The sequence below is a fragment of the Acinonyx jubatus genome, chromosome C1 (assembly GCF_027475565.1).
Source record: "Acinonyx jubatus isolate Ajub_Pintada_27869175 chromosome C1, VMU_Ajub_asm_v1.0, whole genome shotgun sequence".
Taxonomy (NCBI): Eukaryota; Metazoa; Chordata; class Mammalia; order Carnivora; family Felidae; genus Acinonyx; species Acinonyx jubatus.
Genome location: NC_069381.1, coordinates 18937425 through 18951480, shown reverse-complemented (window position 1 = coordinate 18951480; position 14056 = coordinate 18937425). Strand labels below are relative to the sequence as shown.

General features: G+C 51.6%; 1 protein-coding gene and 1 long non-coding RNA gene across 4 annotated transcripts in view; one reads left to right on the top strand and one right to left on the bottom strand.

Annotated features, from left to right (window-relative positions):
• The window catches only part of MAN1C1 (mannosidase alpha class 1C member 1), a 139803-nt gene that overhangs the window by 70930 nt on the left and 54817 nt on the right, over window positions 1-14056 (bottom strand). The window lies entirely within an intron of this gene.
• LOC113599480 (uncharacterized) lies at window positions 6485-13447 on the top strand. Of its 2 annotated transcripts, XR_003420345.2 has the most exons (3): window positions 6485-6866; window positions 7125-7555; window positions 9124-13447. It is a non-coding gene; the product is annotated as an uncharacterized LOC113599480 (long non-coding RNA). The 2 variants fall into 2 exon arrangements; XR_008293091.1 differs by having other exon boundaries at window positions 7125-13447.

The window sequence follows — 14056 nt, the reverse complement described above, 5'->3', positions numbered from 1 at the left end:
CCTGGCTATGCAGAAATCTGGGGCTGACACACCCACCTTCCCAGCCCTTTCTCAACCACACTTCAGAAACAGCTCAAAGCCACGCCAAGAATATCCTGTTACCTCAGGGTAGGATTAGCTCCCACATGAATGGAAGGCACCCTCTTTAAACAACCGTTCTGCCTGCCATTTGCAAATGCCATGTTCATCAAATATCTGCTGAATGGAAGCCCCTAGACATGTTGGACTCACTCACACAGTGACTCAGGCCCCCGCAGCCTTCCTGATGACCGGGGGCCTGTCACATCCAATAGTGTGGGAGCTCACCGGCAGACTCAGCACCCAAGGGTGCTCGCCTTTGCCAAAGGCATTACCTCGACTCACAGGGCTATGGGGGAGGGGGGTGGAATCACTTCAGGAATGATGGACTTTAGACCCGAGAGGATCCTGTGGTTTCTAACCCAGGCTGTGCATCAGATCCACCAACACAGATCCCTGTGCCAGCTAGACTCTACTGAACCCGCATTTCTTAGAGATGGAACCTGGAAATCCATGTTTGCAAAAGTCAGGTAGGGAGTTCTGGTGCTCTTCCCTGGTTAAGAGCCATAAATTGGCCCAAGTTGCTCGTTCCATTGATGGTGAGACTATCCCAGGGAGGGGTGGGAAAAACGTATTTGTCCAAGGTCACAAGACAATCATCGCTTCCCTGGAAAGCTGTGACAATATTAATGGTGATGACGATGATGATGGTGGTGGTGGTGGCAGCTACTATTTACCCTCACGTGTATTAACTAATTGAATTCTCACAACCAGTCTATGAAATAGGTACTATTTTTCCAGGAGAGGAAACTGTGGCACAGAGAGGTTAATTCATTTGCCCAAGGTCACACAGCAATGGAGCCAAAGCCGATGCCCCTATCCAGGGCACAACTTTCTCAAATCACCAGGACCCTGCCTCAGGGATTTTGCCTCCTCCCCAGTCCATGGGTTGAGCTGCAGGCTCTGGGATGTTTCTGGGGGAATGGTCTCTGCCCAGCTTTGCATCCTGACCTCGAGGCTGAGGGAGCCCAGGGGGCACATTTCATTTGCTGAGGGACCTGCTTTTGCACGTGTCCCCTGGGCTGGGCATGGCTCAGGGCCCTCCAGATGAAGCCATGCTGGCCGTGGGAAGAATGATCCCACTGCTGGATGTGAGAAATATCAGGAGAGGCATTTTTTTTCCAGTCCAGCCAGACCCTTGTGATACCCTCTTAGAAGGGGAGTGTCATGTAATAGCCTCATGGGGTGTCTGGGATTTTGTCCTCCTTAGTTGGGGGAAGATAAGTAACATCTTTGGCTTTACTTTTTTTTTTTTTTTTTTTAGAGAGAGAGAGAGCAAGTAAGCAGGGGAAGAGCAGAGAGAGAGGGAGACACACAATCTGAAGCAGGCTCCAAGCTCTGAGCCGTCCGCACAGAGCCTGATGGGAAGCTCAAACCCATGAACCATGAGATCATGACCTGAGACGAAGTCGGATGCCCAACTGACTGAGCCCTCCAGGTGCCCCCTTGGCTTTCCTTTTAAATTAGGAAAGAGTTGGGGCGCCTGGGTGGCTTGGTCGGTTAAGCGTCCGACTTCGGCTCAGGTCATGATCTCACGGTCTGTGAGTTCGAGCCCCGGGTCGGGCTCTGTGTTGACAGCTCAGAGCCTGGAGCCTGTTTCAGATTTTGTGTCTCCCTCTCTCTCTGCTCCTCCCCTGTTCATGCTCTGTCTCTCTCTGTCTCAAAAATAAATAAACGTTAAAAAAAATTAAAAATAAAAATAAATTAGGAAAGAGGGATGTAATGGACAAAGACTGAGGAGTGTAGGCAGAAGAAGAATGTCACAGCCTCCTTTTCATCAATGAACACACACGGACCCTTCTTTGCCATTCACCAAAGGCACATCTAGGTACCCCAGAAGCACCATCCGGGCCTGATGCCATCCTAGGGATGCACCAGGCAGGTTATGCGGGAAGTCCTGGCCCGTGGGGGTTCCCAGTTCCAGAGGCAGAGGAAACCGGACGGACGTGCGGGCTTTGGAGGTAGACAAGCCTGGGTCTGAACTGCCGCTCTGCCTCTTTGCAGGCTTGGGCAAGTTCCTTCTCTCAGAGTCTCGGTTTCCTCGTCATAACAACACCTACTTCAAAGAGGGGCCGTGGGGAGTAAATGAAACTCACCAGAAGGTAGCTGGGCAAGCGGGTGGGCACCTGGGCATACACCCTTCCCTCCCCGCACTAACAGAGACAAGGAACTGGAGTGGTTTATGCACCAGCTTTCCCGACAACAGTGAGAAGGAAGGAATCCTTCCTACAAAATCAGGGAGGGTGCAGGCTTTTAGGACCCTTACCTGGCAAGGAAGACACAGACACAGAAGCGGGGCTGCATTACAACTTTCATGGGCCCCCTACCACCATTAAAAACATATCTTAAATATGATCTTTTACAGTTGCATTTGTATGAAAATGAATATAATCCAGGCTGGATCCATTATTATATTCATTTTTGTCTTTGGATTTTAAAGGAAAGTAAAATTAAAATACTTCTGTGAGCCCTGGGCGCTGTATCTAATGAAGAAGTCAGCCCTGTGCAGAGGCATCTTGGGTGCCCGGCTGGGTGCTGGATGCCAGGACTAGGTCTCCCCCCTCCAAAGCTGCTTCTCCCACCCCCCCCCGCCCCCAACCACACCCTTCTCCGTATTAGCACCAATACTTTCCCCAGCATGACCTCCCAGGCTTGGCCTGTGCTGTTCCCTGACCTGTAACAGAGATTTCACTGATGTCTGTCAAAATCTACCCGCTAAGCAACCCTGGCACCCAAATATCTGCCCCCTCCCATACGACGCCTCTCAGATGCACCCTCTTGTTGAAATATGGGGAACTTTATGCTTCTGTCCGATGAGCTCATGGTATCTTGTTCACTTTGCGCCCTCCCTGCTCCATCCCTAGCTCTGAGCCTGGCACACAGTAGGCACTCAATACGAAGTTGTGGAATTGAATTAAAACTTAAATAACTGGAACTCTCCATGTCCCCCCAGTGCGATCAGTTACTTGTTGCAAAACAACATCCAGATGCATTTCTGGGCAACTGCTATTTCAGGAACAGTGTTATTTGGGGAGCTGAGAGCCCTGCTGGCTGGACAAGAAGCAGGCAGAGGGCCTCCGCCACCGAGGCTCCCTTCCTCCCCTTCCTAATCATTTGCTTGGCCATCGGCAGGATTAGACAACGGCAATTATCCCCACACGGTCTATTCCCAGAATTCAAAGTTATTGGGGGAGAAAATGCAATTGTGCTTTTATCCAGCCATTAAAAAACAAAACAAAACAAGAGCAGTGGATTTCAAACCGCTTTTCAGATTTGATGAGAAGAAAAACAAACTTGAGTATTAGCCCTAAATTGTGCTGACAACACACTTCCGGGTCTCTTTGTCCTCCCCCGTGCTCTCTTCAGAAGTTCTCAGCAACTCCTATGGATCCCTGCCTGGTTCTCATGCCTGGGGAGGGCAGCCACAGTGGAGCAGGGAACGGATGGATCCGCCTGCCTGAGAGGCGCGGAGGGGTGGGGGAAGGGAAGTCCTGGCTCCCACTGCCCAGAGAAGTGGCCGGTCCCGGGGCCTCACTCGGGACCAGCGTCCCGTGCCGCACCTCCGCCCCCACCGCTGAACTCACCGCCCACCCGGCCACACCAGGCTTTCATCAGCCAGGGTGAAACCACCCCAAAGTAGCCCAGTCACCTACTATTTTAGGACCTGGAAGCAACAGGAGAGTCCATATGCCAGACGCCCACACTGTATGATGGAGAAATGAGCTCACAGAGAGAATGGGCCTTGTCTGGGTCACAGGGCAGATTGGTGCTTAGAAGCCAGGTCTCCTGGCTCCTGAGGTTCAGGATAGGGAGAAAACACTGGGGGCTACATTCGTGGGACCCCACTTATATTCAGCGCTGCTCGAGTATGGTCTCTTACCACACCCCCACCTGCTCCAGCCACACTGAACATCTTTTAGACCTCAAGGGTCATGGTCTCACTCAATCTCCCCTCCAGGCTGTTGCACTTGTCCTTCTGTGCCCACGACCCCCTCTCTTATGCTTCCTTGTTCATGCTTCAGGTCTCAGTGTAGAGGCCATCTCCTCCAGGAAGGCTTTTTGAAGCCCATCCCTCCAAGAATGAGTCAAAGAGCCCTTGGTGTACTCATACTACCTTAACTGAAACTATAAATTCGTGTATTTGTCTCCCCACTAGCCTGCGAGGTGTACATGGGTATCTATCACTCTTGCCTCCTGCTACTTCCCCGTGTCTAGAAGAGTTTCTGGCACATTCCAGGCACTGAACAATCATTGATGAAGACATGGTCTCATGGGATCCCAGTGACAATCCTGTGAGAAGGTGTCAACCTCCCCATTCCACAGGAGAGAAAACTGAGGCTCAAAAACAAACATGCCCCCTGCCCAGTGAGTTGGCCGAGGCAGGATTTGGAGAATCCAAGTCTTCTGACCCAACATCAACATTTTCTTTATTAAGACCCTTCTCCTTCCCACATGGTAACTGAACGGAAGAAGGTCCAGGTCATGCATGCCATTTTGGACCTGTGTGTCACAGCTGGGATGGGCTGGGGAGTAAAGAGGTCACCCCACGGCACTGAGAGACGGCGTGGGCAGGGAGTAATGAAGGAAGACTCTGCTGACCGTTTGCACTTGAGGCAGCCAGCCTGAGAGCCCCAGTTCCTCCCTAGGTTAAGGCAGGAAGAACAGGGACCCTTCTAGACCAGGGCTGAAGACACAATACAGGGCAGCTACCCTCCAGGGAGCACATAACTGGCAAGCTTGGGCTTTCAACAAGGGAGGGGGCGTCTTGATTAAGAGGGAAGTATGGTTCAGTAGGAGGCCACGATTAAGCACACTGACAAGCATACGTGGCTGGTGGGACTACTGATTAGTTTATCTACTTTGCAAAACTGGCAGCATCCAACTAAAGTTCAACATCCGAACACGGCATGACCCAGCGATTCGAACCCTGGGCAGATCCCAACATAAGTGGCTGCTTGTTTCCACCAAAAAGCACGTACAGAAGTGTTTGTAACCCTCAACGGGAACGTAAAATGGTACGGCCACCGTGGCAAACGGTCTGGCAGCTCCTTAGAAGTTTACACAGAGTTACCATATGATCCAGCAACTCCACTCCTACACGAACACCCAAGAGAAATGAAAACCCACATCCACCCAAAAACTTGGATGTGAATGTTCATAGCAGTAGGATTCGTAATAGACAAATGAATTAAAAAGTAGGCACAATCCAATGTCCATCCACTGCTAAAAAGACAAACAAAATGTGGTATACTCACACAACGGGATATTATTGGGCAACAAGGGAAGGGAAGTATATGCTACAGGGTAGATGAACCTCGAAAAATTAGGTCCACTGAAAGAAGCCATTCACAAGAGACCAGGTATTATATGACCCCTTTTATATGACACGTTCAGCATTGGCAACTCTATGTAGGGACAGAAAGTAGATTAATGGCTGCCTGGGGCTGGCAGGGGAGGGAGGGTTGGGGAGACTGCTGAGGGGTATGGGGTTTACTTGTAATTGCCACAAACTGGAAACAAAAATGTCTAACAACAGTAGAATGGGTGGATAAACTTGAAAAGGAATGAACTACTGTTTATGATGTAATTATGAGTAAAGAGCAGCAAACAGACAACACTAATCTAAGATGACAGAAGTCAGAATAGTGGTGACCCGTGGGGGCTACTGACTGGGTGGGGCCTGTGGGTAAGGGAAATGCTACCTCGACCTGCAGGGTAGTTATAGGATGTACCTGTACGTAAAATTCATTGGGATGTGCGCTTAAGATGTGCACTTAAGATGTGTGCATTTTACTGCATGTAAGCTATAAGTTACATCTCCATTTTTAAAAAATAATTTAAAAAATGAGAGAGAGAGAGAGAGAGAGAGAGAGAGAGAGAGAGAGAGAGAGGCCCAAGTGAATAGACCAGGGCACAAGTCCTGGCTATCAGGTCTTTGTGAGCGTTTCTGTCCCTCCCTCCGGGCGCCTCCTTCCCCATCCTCCAGACATCAGACCAGATGGTTTCAAAGGATCCAGCTGGCACCGGCAGTCTGAGATTCTGCGAATTCACATACCTATTTGTCCCTGAGTTTGTTGGGAAATTTGGCAAACGCCAAACTCGAATCAATGTGGTGCGGAGAAAAGGGGGCTGGTTGTCTGCCGTGGGCTCAGCCTCGTTTCCAAGGAAGGCAAGGTCTTTGGAAAGTGGGTGGGAACACCCCACCTCCAGGAGGGAATGTCGCTTTCAATATGAATCATCTTAGGCATCCAACAGCTTGCTCTGGGAATAGATACCCTGACTCACTTCTCCCTGACAGGAACAAGTCTTGCTACTAAAATTTCAGATGTCAAGAGAACCAGCACAGCCCAAATAGCCTCTCAGAGGTTGGGGAGTGCAGGGGGGGGGGAGGGGGGGAGAAAGAAAGAAAAAGAAAGAAAGAAATCAGCCTAGTAACCAACGAGGAATCACAGAGGGGATGGGCATCTTTGTACAGAAGACCGGACGAGGCCCAGAGGAAGCCGCCGGCTCACATGGCAGCTGGCGCCAGGGCTGGGACGGGGACCCAAGGCTCCTGACCTCGGGTTTTCTTTGTACAACAACCTGCTACTATATTTTTTAGAGAAATAAATTATGCTCCGTGCTGGTGGGAAGCCTTTTAAACAAAAAGAAAAAAGGAAACGGCCAAGATGCATCTTAATTAGAAAGTGCTTGGGAAAAAAAAATCTTCGCGGGAGGCGGGTACACAGCACCGTGCCACGAACGGTCAGCAGCATCAGAGTGTGAGAACCCAGCAGGCTAATTTAGAGGTGAGCGCGTGGCTCTGGTAATTATCCGATGTGACCCGAGGGGCTTTCTGGTCTTCAGGAGGTGGCCGGGAAATCACGGAGGCGTCACTCAAGGCCGCAGGGAGGTCCCCATGAGGCCGTAGCATCCGACCAGCAACGGCCAGTTCTGCCCGTCCTTCACGTGCGGGGTTAATATTTCCATCCCATCACCCTCCTTGTGCTAAAAGCCCATCTGCCAGTGACCAGCATTTCTAATCCATTTCCTCTGCACTTTGACAGCCTCCAGCGTCCGGATGGAGCGGCCACGGCTCCCCAAACACGTGACTGCCCAGAAGGTTTGCTCACTGCCCTTACGCCTGACCTGTTCCATCCAAGCAATTGCAACATCGCCACTTCCAAGGAAGATGACAGCTCTTTCTCAAAACAAACTCAAAGCCTGGGTCAGGAATATGCACCACAGCCTGCTAAAAATCAGTGACAACATGGCCTGACGCTGATTTTCCCAAGAACTATGGGATCCTTGGTGTTTTGGTTTTGGTTTTCAGAAAAAAGAAACCGTCCACAAAGTAGATAGGGTGTTTTCAGCCAGAGAAGTCAACGTGCTCTGTTACCCAATAGCAGGGGAGGAGGGAAAGGGCCCCGGGAAGGGGACGCGTGCACGCCAGGCAGGGTACTGGGGCAACCTAGGCCTGCCCCCCTCGCCGTCACAGGTGAGTAAACTGAGGTTCAGAGAATTCCATGACTTGCCCAGTTTCATTTGCTTGGTAAACGCTAATGAGGACGTGAACTCAGGCGTACCTCCAAAGTCAAAAGGCTGCCTCCCAGAAACAAGCTCAGAGATCTGCGGGAACAACATGGAGCTCTGTGGAAAAACGCAGAAGCAGGTGGCTTTCGCAAACTGTCTCTCTGGCAAAGTGTGCAGTTCCCTAGGTAGCCATACTGGCAGAGTAACTCTCACCCCCACAAAGAGAGCCAGGAAGACTAGGGTGCGTGTGTGTGTGGTGGGGGGGGAGACTGTGAGCATTTTGCAGGAGGCACTACTGAGTCACACGCCAGAAAGCAATTGTAAAAATGACATCTTGGGACCTGGATTTATTCCCTCTTCAACATCATATTTGCTCCGTTTACAAGGCAAAGATGATTTTTCTCTCTGCCAAGGCCGAACATTCCCAGCCTGTGATCTGAAAATCATGCTGTGTTCATTTTGCCTCTTAACTCACCCAAGGCCATAAATCATCCCTCGAAATGGGGATTTGGTTGGCAGTTCTATCGGGGATTCACAGGGCAGAGGAGGAATCCAATTTGGGGCTCTCACGGTCATCCTGAGCCGGCTGGGAGCAGGGCAGCATTGCTTTTGGCCACACAAGTGCCTCCATGCTCCATGGAGAAGACGCCCGCGAGGCAGATCTCCTGACCAAGCAGGGCCGTTGCTCTCCTGGGTTAGTTTGCGGATTCCAAGTGCACTTTGTGACAAAGGAGGAGGTCAAGGCAACTGGAGAGAGTGAGAGGAACAGAGAGCACAGCAGGATCCAGCCCTTCCCCAGCCAAACCCAGGACGAGGGGCTAGGGGAAAACAGGGCAGGCGGAGACTGAGGTGGGCGATTCATTCATTCCAAAATATTGATTAAGAGCCTACTGCCTGTGATGTGCCAGGCACTGTTTCTTTCCTTGGAATAGAATTATTTTCACAATCATCTTTTAACAAATAGAATAACAGTGGAGGCAGCTTACAGTTAATGAGTGTACTCGGCAGGTGTTTCACACACATCGGCTTTATCTGATCTTTATAGCTGCTGGGTGAAGTAGGTATTATCCTCATTGTACAGATGGAGAAACCGAGGTGCAGAGAGATTAAGAAACCTGGGGCACCTGGGTAGCTCAGTTGGTTAAGTGTCTGACTTCAGCTCAGGTCATGATCTCACAGTTTGTGAGTTCGAGCCCCACACTGGGCTGGCTGCTGTCAGCACAGAGCCCCCTTCAGATCCTCTGTCCTCTTCTCTCTCTGCCCCTCCCCTGCTCACTCGTTATCTCCCTCAAAAATAAATAAACATTTAAAAAGAAAGAAAGAAAGAAACTTGCCCCTGGTCACATGACTAGTAAGTGGCAGAGCCAGGATTCGAACTCAGGCAGGTGAGGTTTTCAAATCCATACCTCTCTTAGCTCATTATGCTGACGGCCAGTGGAGTGTTTTGCAATCATGTGTTTTCAGGTTATTGGGCAGGGATAAAATATCTTCCTATGCTGGGAGAACAGAGGAAAATCTGAGTCTTTTTTCCAGGTCCTGAATCCTCAGCTGATGTCCACTAGAAACTGATGCCTGGAGATGGGCTGCAGCAGACTCTGGCCATGAAGTACATGTCTTCTCCAGCTTCCATGAGGACAGTGGAGTAGAAGATACAGCACCACCAGCCCCGAAACCATCCTTCTGCCCTGTTTCCTTCTCTGTGGCCACCGTAAGTGGTCACTGGGGGACAGGGCAGCACGGTGGTTTATGGGTTGGTTTTTGGAGTCTGACAGCCTTGTCATGAAGTCTCTGCTTGATAACTGTGTGACTAAGCAAGTCCTAAAACTCACCTAGTCTCAGTTTCCTTATCTGTGAAATAGGGATAAAATGGGTAGTTTATTCCTTCCAAGGGCTATGAGGAAGACATAAGAGAATGCATGTGCAGGGAACCCCCAAATCATACACTCCCTGACAGTGTCCTCCTGCTAAAGCTCCACAAACTCCTAGCTCCTGGTGGTGATCTGGCCATGACCGTAGGCCTGCATTTTGACAATCCGGCCTCGGTCAATTTAGCTAATCTCAGAGTGGGTGGTGCAAAGAGCCCTGGGCTGGGACTCATGCCGAGAGTCTGAGCCTCCGTCCTGCAATTAATAGGCTGTGTCACCCCGAAAGTCCCTTCCCCTCTCTGAGCTTGGCTTCCCCCACACTCAGATGAAGAAGTAGGACCTGCCTTCAAAGAGTCCCACTGGTGGCACCCTCCCAAGACTCTGCGCTCGTGCCGATTTTCCCTTCTGCCAAGGCAAGATGAAGTTATCATGGCTCACTCGGACTTCTTGGGAGGATTAGTGCTCGTTAAGTGCTTCAAGGCTGGCAGCTGGCACCGATGCAAGGTGTCACTTACTACCTGCCCGGAAATTCTTATCCTGGCAGGAGGCTGATTTATTCCATGGCCTTGAACCTTAACCTTCCCCTGCCTCTTCCCTGTTAAAAATTCCTCTGTCAGCTGCTTCAATGAAGGAGCGAACGGGATGCTGTCCACCAGTGGGCTGCCAACCCATGATCTCTGCCATGGGTGCTCAAGGGCTGGGAAAACAGGGCAGGCTTGGAAAGCCCTGGAGCCCTCAGGTGGCCCCCTGAGCCCAGGGGTCTTGGGCATGCTCCAGTCAAAACAGGAGGGGCACATACTGTTCTAAGGGACTCACATCATCCTCACATCAGCTGACTTGAAGAACGCCAGGCATGAATATGAGCGCTTCTGTGTCTCAGCTCCTTTAGCTCTCAAACCAATCCTGTGAGTAGCTAGTACTGTTGTCCCAACTTATAGCTGGGACACTGAGGCCCAGAAAGGTTAAACTTGCCCACGATCACACAGCTAATCAGTGTGGAGCTGCATGCAAATGCAAGCCGTGTGGCCCCTGAGTCCCATGCTCCTCAGCTAGCTCATTTGATGTCCTCCAACTCCTAGCAGCAGCCCTTTGCATAGGTAAGGAAGCTGGGCCTCTGGGCACCGAGCCTCTGAGAGTTACCAGCGATAAGAGCACTGCCATCGAGTGCCTGCTCTGGGTCTGGCTCAGGGCTAGGCCTTTGTCTCCAGTCTGTCACCACAGCCCCAGGAGACAGGGGCCTCTGCCCCACTCCACAGTCTGAGGCCACACAGCTACCAAGTGGCAACACAGAGGCCCTGCTCAGGCAGGCTTAGATCCAAAGTCCACGCTCTTTCCACCACCTGGCTGGACACTAACAGGGACGTTCCGGTGACATCTCAGAGGACGGGGAAAGAAGCGGATACCTGCCGTGGCCTGGGCCACAAGGCAAGGAGCAGGCTGTGTCCTTACCCACAGCCCCGGGGTCTTGGGAACAATTTCGGACAGGGCCTGCTGAGCCGGATGTTAGTAAAAAGGAAGCCACTTTGATACTGAATTGCTTAGGACACGAACACTGGCTTGAGAGACACCTCGCTCAGTGGTCTCGCTCTCAGAGTGAGAACAGATTCAGGGAGGGGTGCACGGGCAGCTGAGAGGGGAACCAACGTGGTGAAATGCGGAGGAGGGCCGCACAGGACACCACGCTCGGCATCTGATGTTCTCCCTGCAGAGCCAGGCGCCAGTGTGAACCCATCACTCCTCCCCGCATGCAGCCCTCTTGGCCTTGCAGGCCAGGAAGAGGGGACTGCAAGAGCCAGCGTCCAAACGACTCGGCCGGGTGGGGCAGGGTGGGCACTGCTCCCACCCGACCTTCTCGGCGGGGCTCAGTTTACGGCGAAGTCACGGAAGACGGCAGCGGCCAGAGCCCAGCAACGAGGCCACCCAGCGGCCCACGTGAGTCCAGAAAAAGAAGTGGCAGGGTGACAAGCAGCTGAATTCAGGCCAGTTCACCTCCTTCTGTCTTCGGGAACAGTCTGGCTTCAAAGCCCCTCATGGATCCAGTCCAAACCAGAACCTCTTCCTCCTCTGCATTCCCATAAGCCTCTGTCTCATAAGACACACATGCGGTCGCCACGGTCATAGCTACTACCCACTTGGCAGGTTCTCCGTGTCAGGTAGGCCCTGGGCTGGGGCTCTGAGGTCTTCCTTAGCTCCTCTGTGCAGAAAAACTCAGGATCGTAGAGAGATGACTTGCCTAAGCTCACACAACCAGGAGCTGGTAAATAAACACTCGTTGAGTGAAAGAGTAAACTGAGACCAGCTCTCCCTGCCCAGTACCCGGGCCCCTGCCCACCCTCCTCTCCCAGGAGCCAGCCGCCCACTGCCACTTCTCTGCTGGCGGCAGAAGAAAGACGCTGCATCACTGCCAGGACTGTTGCAAACACTGGACGATGTGGCACCGGGGGTCCTGCTAAGGCTGCTCTGGGAGACAGATGCCCGGGGAACCTCAGGACCTCCCATGGCCTCACCTGGGCAACCGCTGACTGCATTTGTTATGCTGTAAATCGTAAATCACTCGTACACGCTTGGCCCTCTACGTGGTCATACGTGCTCACACAGAAGTCCAGTGTGAAGGACGGACGAGCAGGGGCCCAGAGAGGCAAAGTGACTTGGATCTGGCCACACAGTGCAGGGCAGAGTGAGGACCTGTACCCAGGTCCAAGTTTCTTGCCACCATTCCAGCTGCCCACTCTCCATCAGGTCTGGTGACTGAAGAGGGGCTGAAGAGTTGAGATGCAAATGGCAGCCTTGAGGAATGTTTACACAAGGGGAGGTGGCTTAGCCCGATCCTCCCTGGAGTGCTCCCCGTGGTGCTCCCTCTGTCCCCATGGATGGTCTGAGCAACAGCTATGCCCCTGCTGCGCAGTTTCAGAAATCAGCCTCCCCCGACTTCCACCAATTCCCCGAAAATTCGCACACTGCCTCCGTGGTTCCAGCCCCGATGTACACCAGGAGCCAAAGGTGTAACAACTCTGAGGAGACTCACGCCAGCCGCCTTTCCCCCGGGCTGATGGTGGGGAAGGTCTGTTCTAAGGCAGGGAGGACAATCAGGCTCCTCAACAGAAATCTGCACATTTCATATTTGAGGTTAAGGAAACATCTGTCTTCCTCTCCTCTGACTCAAGAGTCCTCCGTAGCAATCTATGCTAAGACAACATTTTATGCACAAAGATGGTAACTGCTGAATTGTTTTTAATAGCAAAAAAATGGAAACGGCTTCTGTCCAACGTTAGCAGGATAGTTAAATGAACTACGGCACATCCATGCATTAATTGCAACCATTAAAAACATTCTTTATGAAAAAAATTTGAATAAGTTAGGGAAATACCTATGAATGTAACATTAAGCCAAAACAGAGAGAGATGGAGAGAGAAAGAGGACATGGAATTGCATACAGAGAGGGAAAAAAAGTACAGAGAAGACTGGAAGGAAGTGAACCAAGATATCAACACAGGCTGCATCCGGGTGGCAGAACGAGTTGTTTGTTTTCTGTTTTACACCTTTTGATACTTTTTCTTTTCTCCTACATTCCTGTGATAATCAGAGAAATAAAAGCAGCTACCCAAATTCTTTCTTTCTCTCTCTCTTCCTTTTCCACCCCCCCCGCCCCCGAGACACACACACGCACGCGCGCGCACCCTGAGTGAATTATCTGAACGTCCAGAAAGGATGTGATGCTGACTGGTTACAGGGAGGAAAGCAGGTCCTGTGTCTCTTTTCCCGCAACACAAATGCTTCTAATAAGACCATACACACAGAGGCCATTCCTTTAAATTTGTCTTCAAGGTTTTCCTGGGAGGGGAGCCTGGGTGGCTCAGTTGGTTAAGTGGCCGACTCCTGATACCGGCTCAGGTCGTGATCTTGCGGTCGTGAGATCAAGCCCTGAGTCAGGCTCCACACTGAGCATGGAGCATGCCTGGGATTCTCTCTCTCTCTCGCTCCCTCTGCCCCTCTCGCCTGCCCTCTCTCTCTCTCAAAATAAATAAACATTAAAAAGGTTTTCCTGGGACCTTTCAACTGACTTGGTTCTTTGGGTCTGGACCTCAGGAGCCTGTGTCTCTAAGGAGTAAGGAACACAGCAGGTGAATTTTTGTCTCCAGCCCCAGACAGCTCCCGTCTCTCAAGGAAGAAGCAAGCCGGGAGGCTTTTCTTGTGAAAGGCCTACAGAGAGGAGAGCTGGCGACTTGGAAGGGTGTTAAATTTGGAACGTGAGGTCATGCCCACAATAAGGCACTCTGCAGTCTCTCCAGCTGAGAGAGGCTTTCGAGTTAGAACTGTGGCTGGAGAGGGAAGAGACATGGGCAAGTGAGGCTGCAGGTCACACACGAGCTGGTGACACGAGGTAGCACCCGTGCCGCTCCCTGCCGGGCTACAGTTCTGTCCGTCCACCAAGTCAGCGTGCGAGGTGCACCTGTAGGACCCTGGAGGCAGTGCCCACGCCCACGTCATCAGAAACCTCCACTCTTTCTCTATGAAATCACCCGAGATCATTTTACAGCTACGCCTGGAGGAGTGGATTTAAAGCCCCTCCGCATCCGTGTCCTTCAGAGCTCCAAACCTAC